Source organism: Bufo gargarizans, chromosome 3, assembly GCF_014858855.1.
Source record: "Bufo gargarizans isolate SCDJY-AF-19 chromosome 3, ASM1485885v1, whole genome shotgun sequence".
Classification (NCBI taxonomy): Eukaryota; Metazoa; Chordata; class Amphibia; order Anura; family Bufonidae; genus Bufo; species Bufo gargarizans.
In genome coordinates, this window is record NC_058082.1 from 50,169,617 (window position 1) to 50,182,096 (window position 12,480).

The following is a 12,480-nucleotide window of genomic DNA, read 5'->3' on the forward strand; positions in this document are numbered from 1 at the left end:
CACATCCGAAGGGATACCATGCAATTTTACAATATTATCCACAAAAATCTGCGCAAGGGTCTTGGCGTTAGGCAGACTAGTTAAAGATATAAAGTGAGCCATTTTACTGAAACGGTCAACTACCACCAAAATTACTGTTCTCCTGGAGGAACTCGGTAGATCAGTAATAAAGTCCATAGACAAGTGCGTCCAGGGACGAGATGGAATAGACAATGGAAGAAGTGAACCAGCCGGTCGAGTATGAGCAACCTTTGACCGAGCACAGGTTTCACAAGCTGCCACGTAATCCTCAATGCTCTAACGTAACCCTGGCCACCAGAACCTCCGGGATACCAGATCACAGGTGGACTTACCACCAGGATGTCCAGCAAGGACAGTATTGTGATGTTCCTTAAATACCTTGTATCGCAGGCCCTCAGGAACAAACAACCTCCCTGGGGGACAAGAACCAGGAGCCCTATCCTGGGCTCCCAACACCTCCATCTCCAATTCGGGGTACAGAGCGGAGACCACCACCCCATCAGCCAAAATCGGAGCAGGATCCTCTGAATCACCTTCCCCAGGAAAGCTGCGAGACAAGGCATCTGCCTTGACGTTCTTAACCCCTGGGCGAAAGGTAACCACAAAATTGAACATGGTAAAAAACAGTGACCATCTGGCCTGTCTAGGGTTCAGACGCTTGGCAGATTGCGAGTAAGCCAAATTCTTATGGTTAGAGTTGAGCGAACACCTGGATGTTCGGGTTCGAGAAGTTCGGCCGAACATCCCGGAAATGTTCGGGTTCGGGATCCGAACCCGATCCGAACTTCGTCCCGAACCCGAACCCCATTGAAGTCAATGGGGACCCGAACTTTTCGGCACTAAAAAGGCTGTAAAACAGCCCAGGAAAGAGCTAGAGGGCTGCAAAAGGCAGCAACATGTAGGTAAATCCCCTGCAAACAAATGTGGATAGGGAAATGAATTAAAATAAAAATTAAATAAATAAAAATTAACCAAAATCAATTGGAGAGAGGTTCCATAGCAGAGAATCTGGCTTCCCGTCACCCACCACTGGAACAGTCCATTCTCAGATATTTAGGCCCCGGCACCCAGGCAGAGGAGAGAGGTCCCGTAACAGAGAATCTGTCTTCATGTCAGCAGAGAATTAGTCTGCATGTCATAGCAGAGAATGAGGCTTCACGTCAGCCACCACTGCAACAGTCCATTGGCATATATTTAGGCCCAGCACCCAGGCAGAGGAGGGAGGTCCCGTAACAGAGAATCTGTCTTCATGTCAGCAGAGAATTAGTCTGCATGTCATAGCAGAGAATGAGGCTTCACGTCAGCCACCACTGCAACAGTCCATTGGCATATATTTAGGCCCAGCACACACACAGGCAGAGGAGAGAGGTCCCGTAACAGAGAATCTGGCTTCATGTCAGCAGAGAATCAGTCTGCATGTCATAGCAGAGAATGAGGCTTCACGTCAGCCACCACTGCAACAGTCCATTGGCATATATTTAGGCCCAGCACACACACAGGCAGAGGAGAGAGGTCCCGTAACAGAGGATCTGGCTTCATGTCAGCAGAGAATCAGTCTGCATGTCATAGCAGAGAATCAGGCTTCACGTCAGCCACCACTGCAACAGTCCATTGTCATAAATTTAGGCCCAGCACCCAGGCAGAGGAGAGAGGTCCCGTAACAGACAATCTGGCTTCATGTCAGCAGAGAATTAGTCTGCATGTCATAGCAGAGAATGAGGCTTCACGTCAGCCACCACTGCAACAGTCCATTGGCATATATTTAGGCCTAGCACACAGGCAGAGGAGAGAGGTCCCGTAACAGACAATCTGGCTTCATGTCAGCAGAGAATCAGTCTGCATGTCATAGCAGAGAATGAGGCTTCACGTCACCCACCACTGCAACAGTCCATTGGCATATATTTAGGCCTAGCACACAGGCAGAGGAGAGAGGTCCCGTAACAGACAATCTGGCTTCATGTCAGCAGAGAATCAGTCTGCATGTCATAGCAGAGAATGAGGCTTCACGTCACCCACCACTGCAACAGTCCATTGGCATATATTTAGGCCTAGCACACAGGCAGAGCAGAGAGGTCCCGTAACAGACAATCTGGCTTCATGACAGCAGAGAATCAGTCTGCATGTCATAGCAGAGAATCAGGCTTCACGTCAGCCACCACTGCAACAGTCCATTGTCATAAATTTAGGCCCAGCACCCAGGCAGAGGAGAGAGGTCCCGTAACAGACAATCTGGCTTCATGTCAGCAGAGAATTAGTCTGCATGTCATAGCAGAGAATCAGGCTTCATGTCAGCCACCACTGCAACAGTCCATTGGCATATATTTAGGCCTAGCACACAGGCAGAGGAGAGGTTCATTCAACTTTGGGTAGCATCGCAATATAATGGTAAAATGAAAATAAAAATAGGATTGAATGAGGAAGTGCCCTGGAGTCCAATAATATATGGTTATGGGGAGGTAGTTAATGTCTAATCTGGACAAGGGACGGACAGGTCCTGTGGGATCCATGCCTGGTTCATTTTTATGAACGTCAGCTTGTCCACATTGGCTGTAGACAGGCGGCTGCGTTTGTCTGTAATGACGCCCCCTGCCGTGCTGAATACACGTTCAGACAAAACGCTGGCTGCCGGGCAGGCCAGCACCTCCAAGGCATAAAAGGCTACCTCTGGCCACGTGGACAATTTAGAGACCCAGAAGTTGAATGGGGCCGAACCATCAGTCAGTATGTGGAGGGGTGTGCACACGTACTGTTCCACCATGTTAGTGAAATGTTGCCTCCTGCTAACACGTTGCGTATCAGGTGGTGGTGCAGTTAGCTGTGGCGTGTTGACAAAAGTTTTCCACATCTCTGCCATGCTAACCCTGCCCTCAGAGGAGCTGGCCGTGACACAGCTGCCTTGGCGACCTCTTGCTCCTCCTCTGCCTTGGCCTTGGGCTTCCACTTGTTCCCCTGTGACATTTGGGAATGCTCTCAGTAGCGCGTCTACCAACGTGCGCTTGTACTCGCGCATCTTCCTATCACGCTCCAGTGCAGGAAGTAAGGTGGGCACATTGTCTTTGTAGCGTGGATCCAGCAGGGTGGCAACCCAGTAGTCCGCACAGGTTAAAATGTGGGCAACTCTGCTGTCGTTGCGCAGGCACTGCAGCATGTAGTCGCTCATGTGTGCCAGGCTGCCCAGGGATAAGGACAAGCTGTCCTCTGTGGGAGGCGTATCGTCATCGTCCTGCCTTTCCCCCCAGCCACGCACCAGTGATGGACCCGAGCTGCGTTGGGTGCCACCCCGCTGTGACCATGCTTCATCCTCATCCTCCTCCACCTCCTCCTCATCCTCGTCCTCCTCGTCCTCCAGTAGTGGGCCCTGGCTGGCCACATTTGTACCTGGCCTCTGCTGTTGCCAAAAACCTCCCTCTGAGTCACTTCGAAGAGACTGGCCTGAAAGTGCTAAAAATGACCCCTCTTCCTCCTCCTCCTCCTCCTCCTCCTGGGCCACCTCCTCTTCCATCATCGCCCTAAGTGTTTTCTCAAGGAGACATAGAAGTGGTATTGTAACGCTGATAACGGTGTCATCGCCACTGGCCATGTTGGTGGAGTACTCGAAACAGCGCAACAGGGCACACAGGTCTCGCATGGAGGCCCAGTCATTGGTGGTGAAGTGGTGCTGTTCTGTAGTGCGACTGACCCGTGCGTGCTGCAGCTGAAACTCCACTATGGCCTGCTGCTGCTCGCACAGTCTGTCCAGCATGTGCAAGGTGGAGTTCCACCTGGTGGGCACGTCGCATATGAGGCGGTGAGCGGGAAGGCCGAAGTTACGCTGTAGCGCAGACAGGCGAGCAGCAGCAGGATGTGAACGCCGGAAGCGCGAACAGACGGCCCGCACTTTATGCAGCAGCTCTGACATGTCGGGGTAGTTGTGAATGAACTTCTGCACCACCAAATTCAGCACATGCGCCAAGCAAGGGATGTGCGTCAAATTGGCTAGTCCCAGAGCTGCAACGAGATTTCGCCCATTATCACACACCACCAGGCCGGGCTTGAGGCTCACCGGCAGCAACCACTCGTCGGTCTGTTGTTCTATACCCCGCCACAACTCCTGTGCGGTGTGGGGCCTGTCCCCCAAACATATGAGTTTCAGAATGGCCTGCTGACGTTTACCCCGGGCTGTGCTGAAGTTGGTGGTGAAGGTGTGTGGCTGACTGGATGAGCAGGTGGAAGAAGAGGAGGAGGAAGCCGAGAAGGAGGAGGTGGCAACAGGAGGCAAAGAATGTTGCCCTGCGATCCTTGGCGGCGGAAGGACGTGCGCCAAACAGCTCTCCGCCTGGGGCCCAGCTGCCACTACATTTACCCAGTGTGCAGTTAGGGAGATATAGCGTCCCTGGCCGTGCTTACTGGTCCACGTATCTGTGGTTAGGTGGACCTTGCCACAGATGGCGTTGCGCAGTGCACACTTGATTTTATCGGATACTTGGTTGTGCAGGGAAGGCACGGCTCTCTTGGAGAAGTAGTGCCGGCTGGGAACAACATACTGTGGGACAGCAAGCGACATGAGCTGTTTGAAGCTGTCTGTGTCCACCAGCCTAAATGACAGCATTTCATAGGCCAGTAGTTTAGAAATGCTGGCATTCAGGGCCAGGGATCGAGGGTGGCTAGGTGGGAATTTACGCTTTCTATCAAATGTTTGTGAGATGGAGAGCTGAACGCTGGCGTGTGACATGGTTGAGACGCTTGGTGACGGAGGTGGTGGTGGTGGTGTTGGTGGTACATCCCCTGTTTGCTGGGCGGCAGGTGCCAACGTTCCTCCAGAGGCGGAGGAAGAGGCCGAGGCGGCAGCAGCAGAATAGGCCGAGGCGGCAGCAGCAGAAGAGGTAGCAGGGGGAGCCTGAGTGACTTCCTTGGTTTTAAGGTGTTTACTCCACTGCAGTTCATGCTTTGCATGCAGGTGCCTGGTCATGCAGGTTGTGCTCAGGTTCAGAACGTTAATGCCTCGCTTCAGGCTCTGATGGCACAGCGTGCAAACCACTCGGGTCTTGTCGTCAGCACATTGTTTGAAGAAGTGCCATGCCAGGGAACTCCTTGAAGCTGCCTTTGGGGTGCTCGGTCCCAGATGGCGGCGGTCAGTAGCAGGCGGAGTCTCTTGGCGGCGGGTGTTCTGCTTTTGCCCACTGCTCCCTCTTTTGCTACGCTGTTGGCTCGGTCTCACCACTGCCTCTTCCTCCGAACTGTGAAAGTCAGTGGCACGACCTTCATTCCATGTGGGGTCTAGGACCTCATCGTCCCCTGCATCGTCTTCCACCCAGTCTTGATCCCTGACCTCCTGTTCAGTCTGCACACTGCAGAAAGACGCAGCAGTTGGCACCTGTGTTTCGTCATCATCAGAGACATGCTGAGGTGGTATTCCCATGTCCTCATCATCAGGAAACATAAGTGGTTGTGCGTCAGTGCATTCTATGTCTTTCACCGCTGGGGAAGGGCTAGGTGGATGCCCTTGGGAAACCCTGCCAGCGGAGTCTTCAAACAGCATAAGAGACTGCTGCATAACTTGAGGCTGAGACAGTTTCCCTGGTATGCATGGGGGTGATGTGACAGACTGATGGGGTTGGTTTTCAGGCGCCATCTGTGCGCTTTCTGCAGAAGACTGGGTGGGAGATAATGTGAACGTGCTGGATCCACTGTCGGCCACCCAATTGACTAATGCCTGTACCTGCTCAGGCCTTACCATCCTTAGAACGGCATTGGGCCCCACCATATATCGCTGTAAATTCTGGCGGCTACTGGGACCTGAGGTAGTTGGTACACTAGGACGTGTGGATGTGGCAGAACGGCCACGTCCTCTCCCAGCACCAGAGGGTCCACTAACACCACCACGACCATGTCCACGTCCGCGTCCCTTACTAGATGTTTTTCTCATTGTTATGGTTCACCACAACAACAAATATATTATTTGGCCCAATGTATTGTATTCAAATTCAGCGGGATATAAATTTGAGGCCTAGTATTTAGGCGCTGGGTGACCGGTATGGATTTAGTGACAGAATTAGACTTGGAAATGCACAGAAGCGTGTGTGTGAAGTTATTCTGAATGACCCTATGTGCACCTTCAATATTATATACCCTTTTAGGGATAGATTTCAAATAGCTCTGATATAGCAGAAACCACTAAATTATGAAATTGCTAAATTGGGAATTGTACTTCAACCCAGAACAAGAAATGTGCTTGACGGACACTAAATAACTTCGCCCAGCTACAACAGGACAGCGGTAACGAGAGATTTAGAGGGATTTAAATTTGAGGCCTAGTATTTAGGCGCTGGGTGACAGGTATGGGTTTAGTGACAGAATTAGACTTGGAAATACACAGTAGCGGGTGTGTGTGAAGTTATTCTGAATGACCCAATGTGCACCTTGAATATTATATACCCTTTTAGGGATAGATTTCAAATAGCTCTGATATAGCAGAAACCACTAAATTATGAAATTGCTAAATTGGGAATTGTATTTCAACCCAGAACAAGAAATGTGCTATAACGGACACTAAATAACTCGCCCAGCTACAGCACTAGGGACAGATTTAGCGGGATATAAATTTGAGGCCTAGTATTTAGGCGCTGGGTGACAGGTATGGGTTTAGTGACAGAATTAGACTTGGAAATGCACAGAAGCGTGTGTGTGAAGTTATTCTGAATGACCCTATGTGCACCTTCAATATGATCTACCCTTTTAGGGATAGATTTCAAATAGCTCTGATATAGCAGAAACGACTAAATTATGAAATTGCTAAATTGGGAATTGTATTTCAACCCAGAACAAAAAATGTGCTTTGACGGACACTAAATAACTTTCCCAGCCACAACAGGACAGCGGTAACGAGAGATTTAGCGGGATATAAATTTGAGGCCTAGTATTTAGGCGCTGGGTGACAGGTATGGGTTTAGTGACAGAATTAGATTTGGAAATGCACAGTAGCGGGTGTGTGAAGTTATTCTGAATGACCCTATGTGCACCTTGAATATTATATACCCTTTTAGGGATAGATTTCAAATAGCTCTGATATAGCAGAAACCACTAAATTATGAAATTGCTAAATTGGGAATTGTATTTCAACCCAGAACAAGAAATGTGCTTGAACGGACACTAAATAACTCGCCCAGCTACAGCACTAGGGACAGATTTAGCGGGATATAAATTTGAGGCCTAGTATTTAGGCGCTGGGTGACAGGTATGGGTTTAGTGACAGAATTAGACTTGGAAATACACAGTAGCGGGTGTGTGTGAAGTTATTCTGAATGACCCAATGTGCACCTTGAATATTATATACCCTTTTAGGGATAGATTTCAAATAGCTCTGATATAGCAGAAACCACTAAATTATGAAATTGCTAAATTGGGAATTGTATTTCAACCCAGAACAAGAAATGTGCTTGAACGGACACTAAATAACTCGCCCAGCTACAGCACTAGGGACAGATTTAGCGGGATATAAATTTGAGGCCTAGTATTTAGGCGCTGGGTGACAGGTATGGGTTTAGTGACAGAATTAGACTTGGAAATACACAGTAGCGGGTGTGTGTGAAGTTATTCTGAATGACCCAATGTGCACCTTGAATATTATATACCCTTTTAGGGATAGATTTCAAATAGCTCTGATATAGCAGAAACCACTAAATTATGAAATTGCTAAATTGGGAATTGTATTTCAACCCAGAACAAGAAATGTGCTTGAACGGACACTAAATAACTCGCCCAGCTACAGCACTAGGGACAGATTTAGCGGGATATAAATTTGAGGCCTAGTATTTAGGCGCTGGGTGACAGGTATGGGTTTAGTGACAGAATTAGACTTGGAAATACACAGTAGCGGGTGTGTGTGAAGTTATTCTGAATGACCCAATGTGCACCTTGAATATTATATACCCTTTTAGGGATAGATTTCAAATAGCTCTGATATAGCAGAAACCACTAAATTATGAAATTGCTAAATTGGGAATTGTATTTCAACCCAGAACAAGAAATGTGCTTGAACGGACACTAAATAACTCGCCCAGCTACAGCACTAGGGACAGATTTAGCGGGATATAAATTTGAGGCCTAGTATTTAGGCGCTGGGTGACAGGTATGGGTTTAGTGACAGAATTAGACTTGGAAATACACAGTAGCGGGTGTGTGTGTGAAGTTATTCTGAATGACCCAATGTGCACCTTGAATATTATATACCCTTTTGGGGATAGATTTCAAATAGCTCTGATATAGCAGAAACCACTAAATTATGAAATTGCTAAATTGGGAATTGTATTTCAACCCAGAACAAGAAATGTGCTTGAACGGACACTAAATAACTCGCCCAGCTACAGCACTAGGGACAGATTTAGCGGGATATAAATTTGAGGCCTAGTATTTAGGCGCTGGGTGACAGGTATGGGTTTAGTGACAGAATTAGACTTGGAAATACACAGTAGCGGGTGTGTGTGAAGTTATTCTGAATGACCCAATGTGCACCTTGAATATTATATACCCTTTTAGGGATAGATTTCAAATAGCTCTGATATAGCAGAAACCACTAAATTATGAAATTGCTAAATTGGGAATTGTATTTCAACCCAGAACAAGAAATGTGCTTGAACGGACACTAAATAACTCGCCCAGCTACAGCACTAGGGACAGATTTAGCGGGATATAAATTTGAGGCCTAGTATTTAGGCGCTGGGTGACAGGTATGGGTTTAGTGACAGAATTAGACTTGGAAATACACAGTAGCGGGTGTGTGTGAAGTTATTCTGAATGACCCAATGTGCACCTTGAATATTATATACCCTTTTAGGGATAGATTTCAAATAGCTCTGATATAGCAGAAACCACTAAATTATGAAATTGCTAAATTGGGAATTGTATTTCAACCCAGAACAAGAAATGTGCTTGAACGGACACTAAATAACTCGCCCAGCTACAGCACTAGGGACAGATTTAGCTGGATATAAATTTGAGGCCTAGTATTTAGGCGCTGCGTGACAGGTATGGGTTTAGTGACAGAATTAGACTTGGAAATACACAGTAGCGGGTGTGTGTGAAGTTATTCTGAATGACCCAATGTGCACCTTGAATATTATATACCCTTTTAGGGATAGATTTCAAATAGCTCTGATATAGCAGAAACCACTAAATTATGAAATTGCTAAATTGGGAATTGTATTTCAACCCAGAACAAGAAATGTGCTTGAACGGACACTAAATAACTCGCCCAGCTACAGCACTAGGGACAGATTTAGCTGGATATAAATTTGAGGCCTAGTATTTAGGCGCTGGGTGACCGGTATGGATTTAGTGACAGAATTAGACTGGGATATGGCCAAAAAATAAACAGACTATTGCTGGTTAAATGCACTTGGTGTGACAGCTTCACCCTGATGTAGGCTTTAGCCAAAAAACAACCACACCATTGAGGGTTAAATGCACTTGGTGACAGGCGCAGCTTGCCCCTGATTTAGTATATGGCCAAAAAATGAACAGACTATTGCTGGTTAAATGCACTTGGTGTGACAGCTTCACCCTGATGTAGGCTTTAGCCAAAAAACAACCACACCATTGAGGGTTAAATGCACTTGGTGACAGGCGCAGCTTGCCCCTGATTTAGTATATGGCCAAAAAATGAACAGACTATTGCTGGTTAAATGCACTTGGTGTGACAGCTTCACCCTGATGTAGGCTTTAGCCAAAAAACAACCACACCATTGAGGGTTAAATGCACTTGGTGACAGGCGCAGCTTGCCCCTGATTTTGTATATGGCCAAAAAATGAACAGACTATTGCTGGTTAAATGCACTTGGTGTGACAGCTTCACCCTGATGTAGGCTTTAGCCAAAAAACAACCACACCATTGAGGGTTAAATGCACTTGGTCGCAGCTTGTGCTGGCGCACCACAAGACACAAAATGGCCGCCGATCACCCCAGAAAAATGTGACTGACAAACGGTCTGTGCAGCCTAAAAACAGTGAGCAATTGAGGATCAGCAGCTCAATGATCCACAGCTGCAGATCGATCAGTTAATCAAGTCCTTTGGAGGAGTTAATCTGCCTAATCTCGCCCTACTGTCGCAGCCGCAACCTCTCCCTACGCTAATCAGAGCAGAGTGACGGGCGGCGCTATGTGACTCCAGCTTAAATAGAGGCTGGGTCACATGGTGCTCTGGCCAATCACAGCCATGCCAATAGTAGGCATGGCTGTGATGGCCTCTTGGGGCAAGTAGTATGACGCTTGTTGATTGGCTGCTTTGCAGCCTTTCAAAAAGCGCCAAGAAAGCGTCACAAAAGCGCGAAGAAAGCGACGAACACCGAACCCGAACCCGGACTTTTACGAAAATGTCCGGGTTCGGGTCCGTGTCACGGACACCCCAAAATTCGGTACGAACCCGAACTATACAGTTCGAGTTCGCTCATCCCTACTTATGGTCTGTATATACCGTAACAGGGTGAGACGCCCCCTCCAACCAGTGACGCCATTCCTCAAATGCCAACTTGATAGCCAGCAACTCTCTATCTCCAACATCATAATTCCTCTCGGCGACCGAGAGCTTCTTGGAGAAAAAAGCACACGGGACCCATTTGCCAGGAGATGAACCCTGCGACAACCCCCACTTCAGATGCATCAACCTCCACAATGAATGGCTGAACCAGAATGGGAGCAGACGCAAAACGCTCCTTAATAGCCGAAAAGGCCTGCAATGCCTCATCCGACCAGACAGAGACGTCAGCGCCCTTCTTAGTCATATCAGTGAGAGGTCTTACAATGGTGGAATAGTTTGAAATTAGGGATGAGCGAACTCGAACTGTATAGTTCGGGTTCGTACCGAATTTTGGGGTGTCCGTGACACGGACCCGAACCCGGACATTTTCGTAAAAGTCCGGGTTCGGGTTCGGTGTTCGTCGCTTTCTTGGCGCTTTTGTGACGCTTTCTTGGCGCTTTTTGAAAGGCTGCAAAGCAGCCAATCAACAAGCGTCATACTACTTGCCCCAAGAGGCCATCACAGCCATGCCTACTATTGGCATGGCTGTGATTGGCCAGAGCACCATGTGACCCAGCCTCTATTTAAGCTGGAGTCACATAGCGCCGCCCGTCACTCTGCTCTGATTAGCGTAGGGAGAGGTTGCGGCTGCGACAGTAGGGCGAGATTAGGCAGATTAACTCCTCCAAAGGACTTGATTAACTGATCGATCTGCAGCTGTGGATCATTGAGCTGCTGATCCTCAATTGCTCACTGTTTTTAGGCTGCACAGACCGTTTGTCAGTCTCATTTTTCTGGGGTGATCGGCGGCCATTTTGTGTCTTGTGGTGCGCCAGCACAAGCTGCGACCAAGTGCATTTAACCCTCAATGGTGTGGTTGTTTTTTGGCTAAAGCCTACATCAGGGTGAAGCTGTCACACCAAGTGCATTTAACCAGCAATAGTCTGTTCATTTTTTGGCCATATACAAAATCAGGGGCAAGCTGCGCCTGTCACCAAGTGCATTTAACCCTCAATGGTGTGGTTGTTTTTTGGCTAAAGCCTACATCAGGGTGAAGCTGTGACACCAAGTGCATTTAACCAGCAATAGTCTGTTCATTTTTTGGCCATATACAAAATCAGGGGCAAGCTGCGCCTGTCACCAAGTGCATTTAACCCTCAATGGTGTGGTTGTTTTTTGGCTAAAGCCTACATCAGGGTGAAGCTGTCACACCAAGTGCATTTAACCAGCAATAGTCTGTTCATTTTTTGGCCATATACAAAATCAGGGGCAAGCTGCGCCTGTCACCAAGTGCATTTAACCCTCAATGGTGTGGTTGTTTTTTGGCTAAAGCCTACATCAGGGTGAAGCTGTCACACCAAGTGCATTTAACCAGCAATAGTCTGTTTATTTTTTGGCCATATCCCAGTCTAATTCTGTCACTAAATCCATACCGGTCACCCAGCGCCTAAATACTAGGCCTCAAATTTATATCCAGCTAAATCTGTCCCTAGTGCTGTAGCTGGGCGAGTTATTTAGTGTCCGTTCAAGCACATTTCTTGTTCTGGGTTGAAATACAATTCCCAATTTAGCAATTTCATAATTTAGTGGTTCCTGCTATATCAGAGCTATTTGAAATCTATCCCAAAAAGGGTATATAATATTGAAGGTGCACATTGGGTCATTCAGAATAACTTCACACACACCCGCTACTGTGTATTTCCAAGTCTAATTCTGTCACTAAACCCATACCTGTCACCCAGCGCCTAAATACTAGGCCTCAAATTTAAATCCCTCTAAATCTCTCGTTACCGCTGTACTGTTGTTGCTGGGCAAGATATTTAGTGTCCGTCAAAGCACATTTTTTGTTCTGGGTTGAAGTACAATTCCCAATTTAGCAATTTCATAATTTAGTGGTTCCTGCTATATCAGAGCTATTTGGAATCTATCCCTAAAAGGGTATATAATATTGAAGGTGCACATTGGGTCA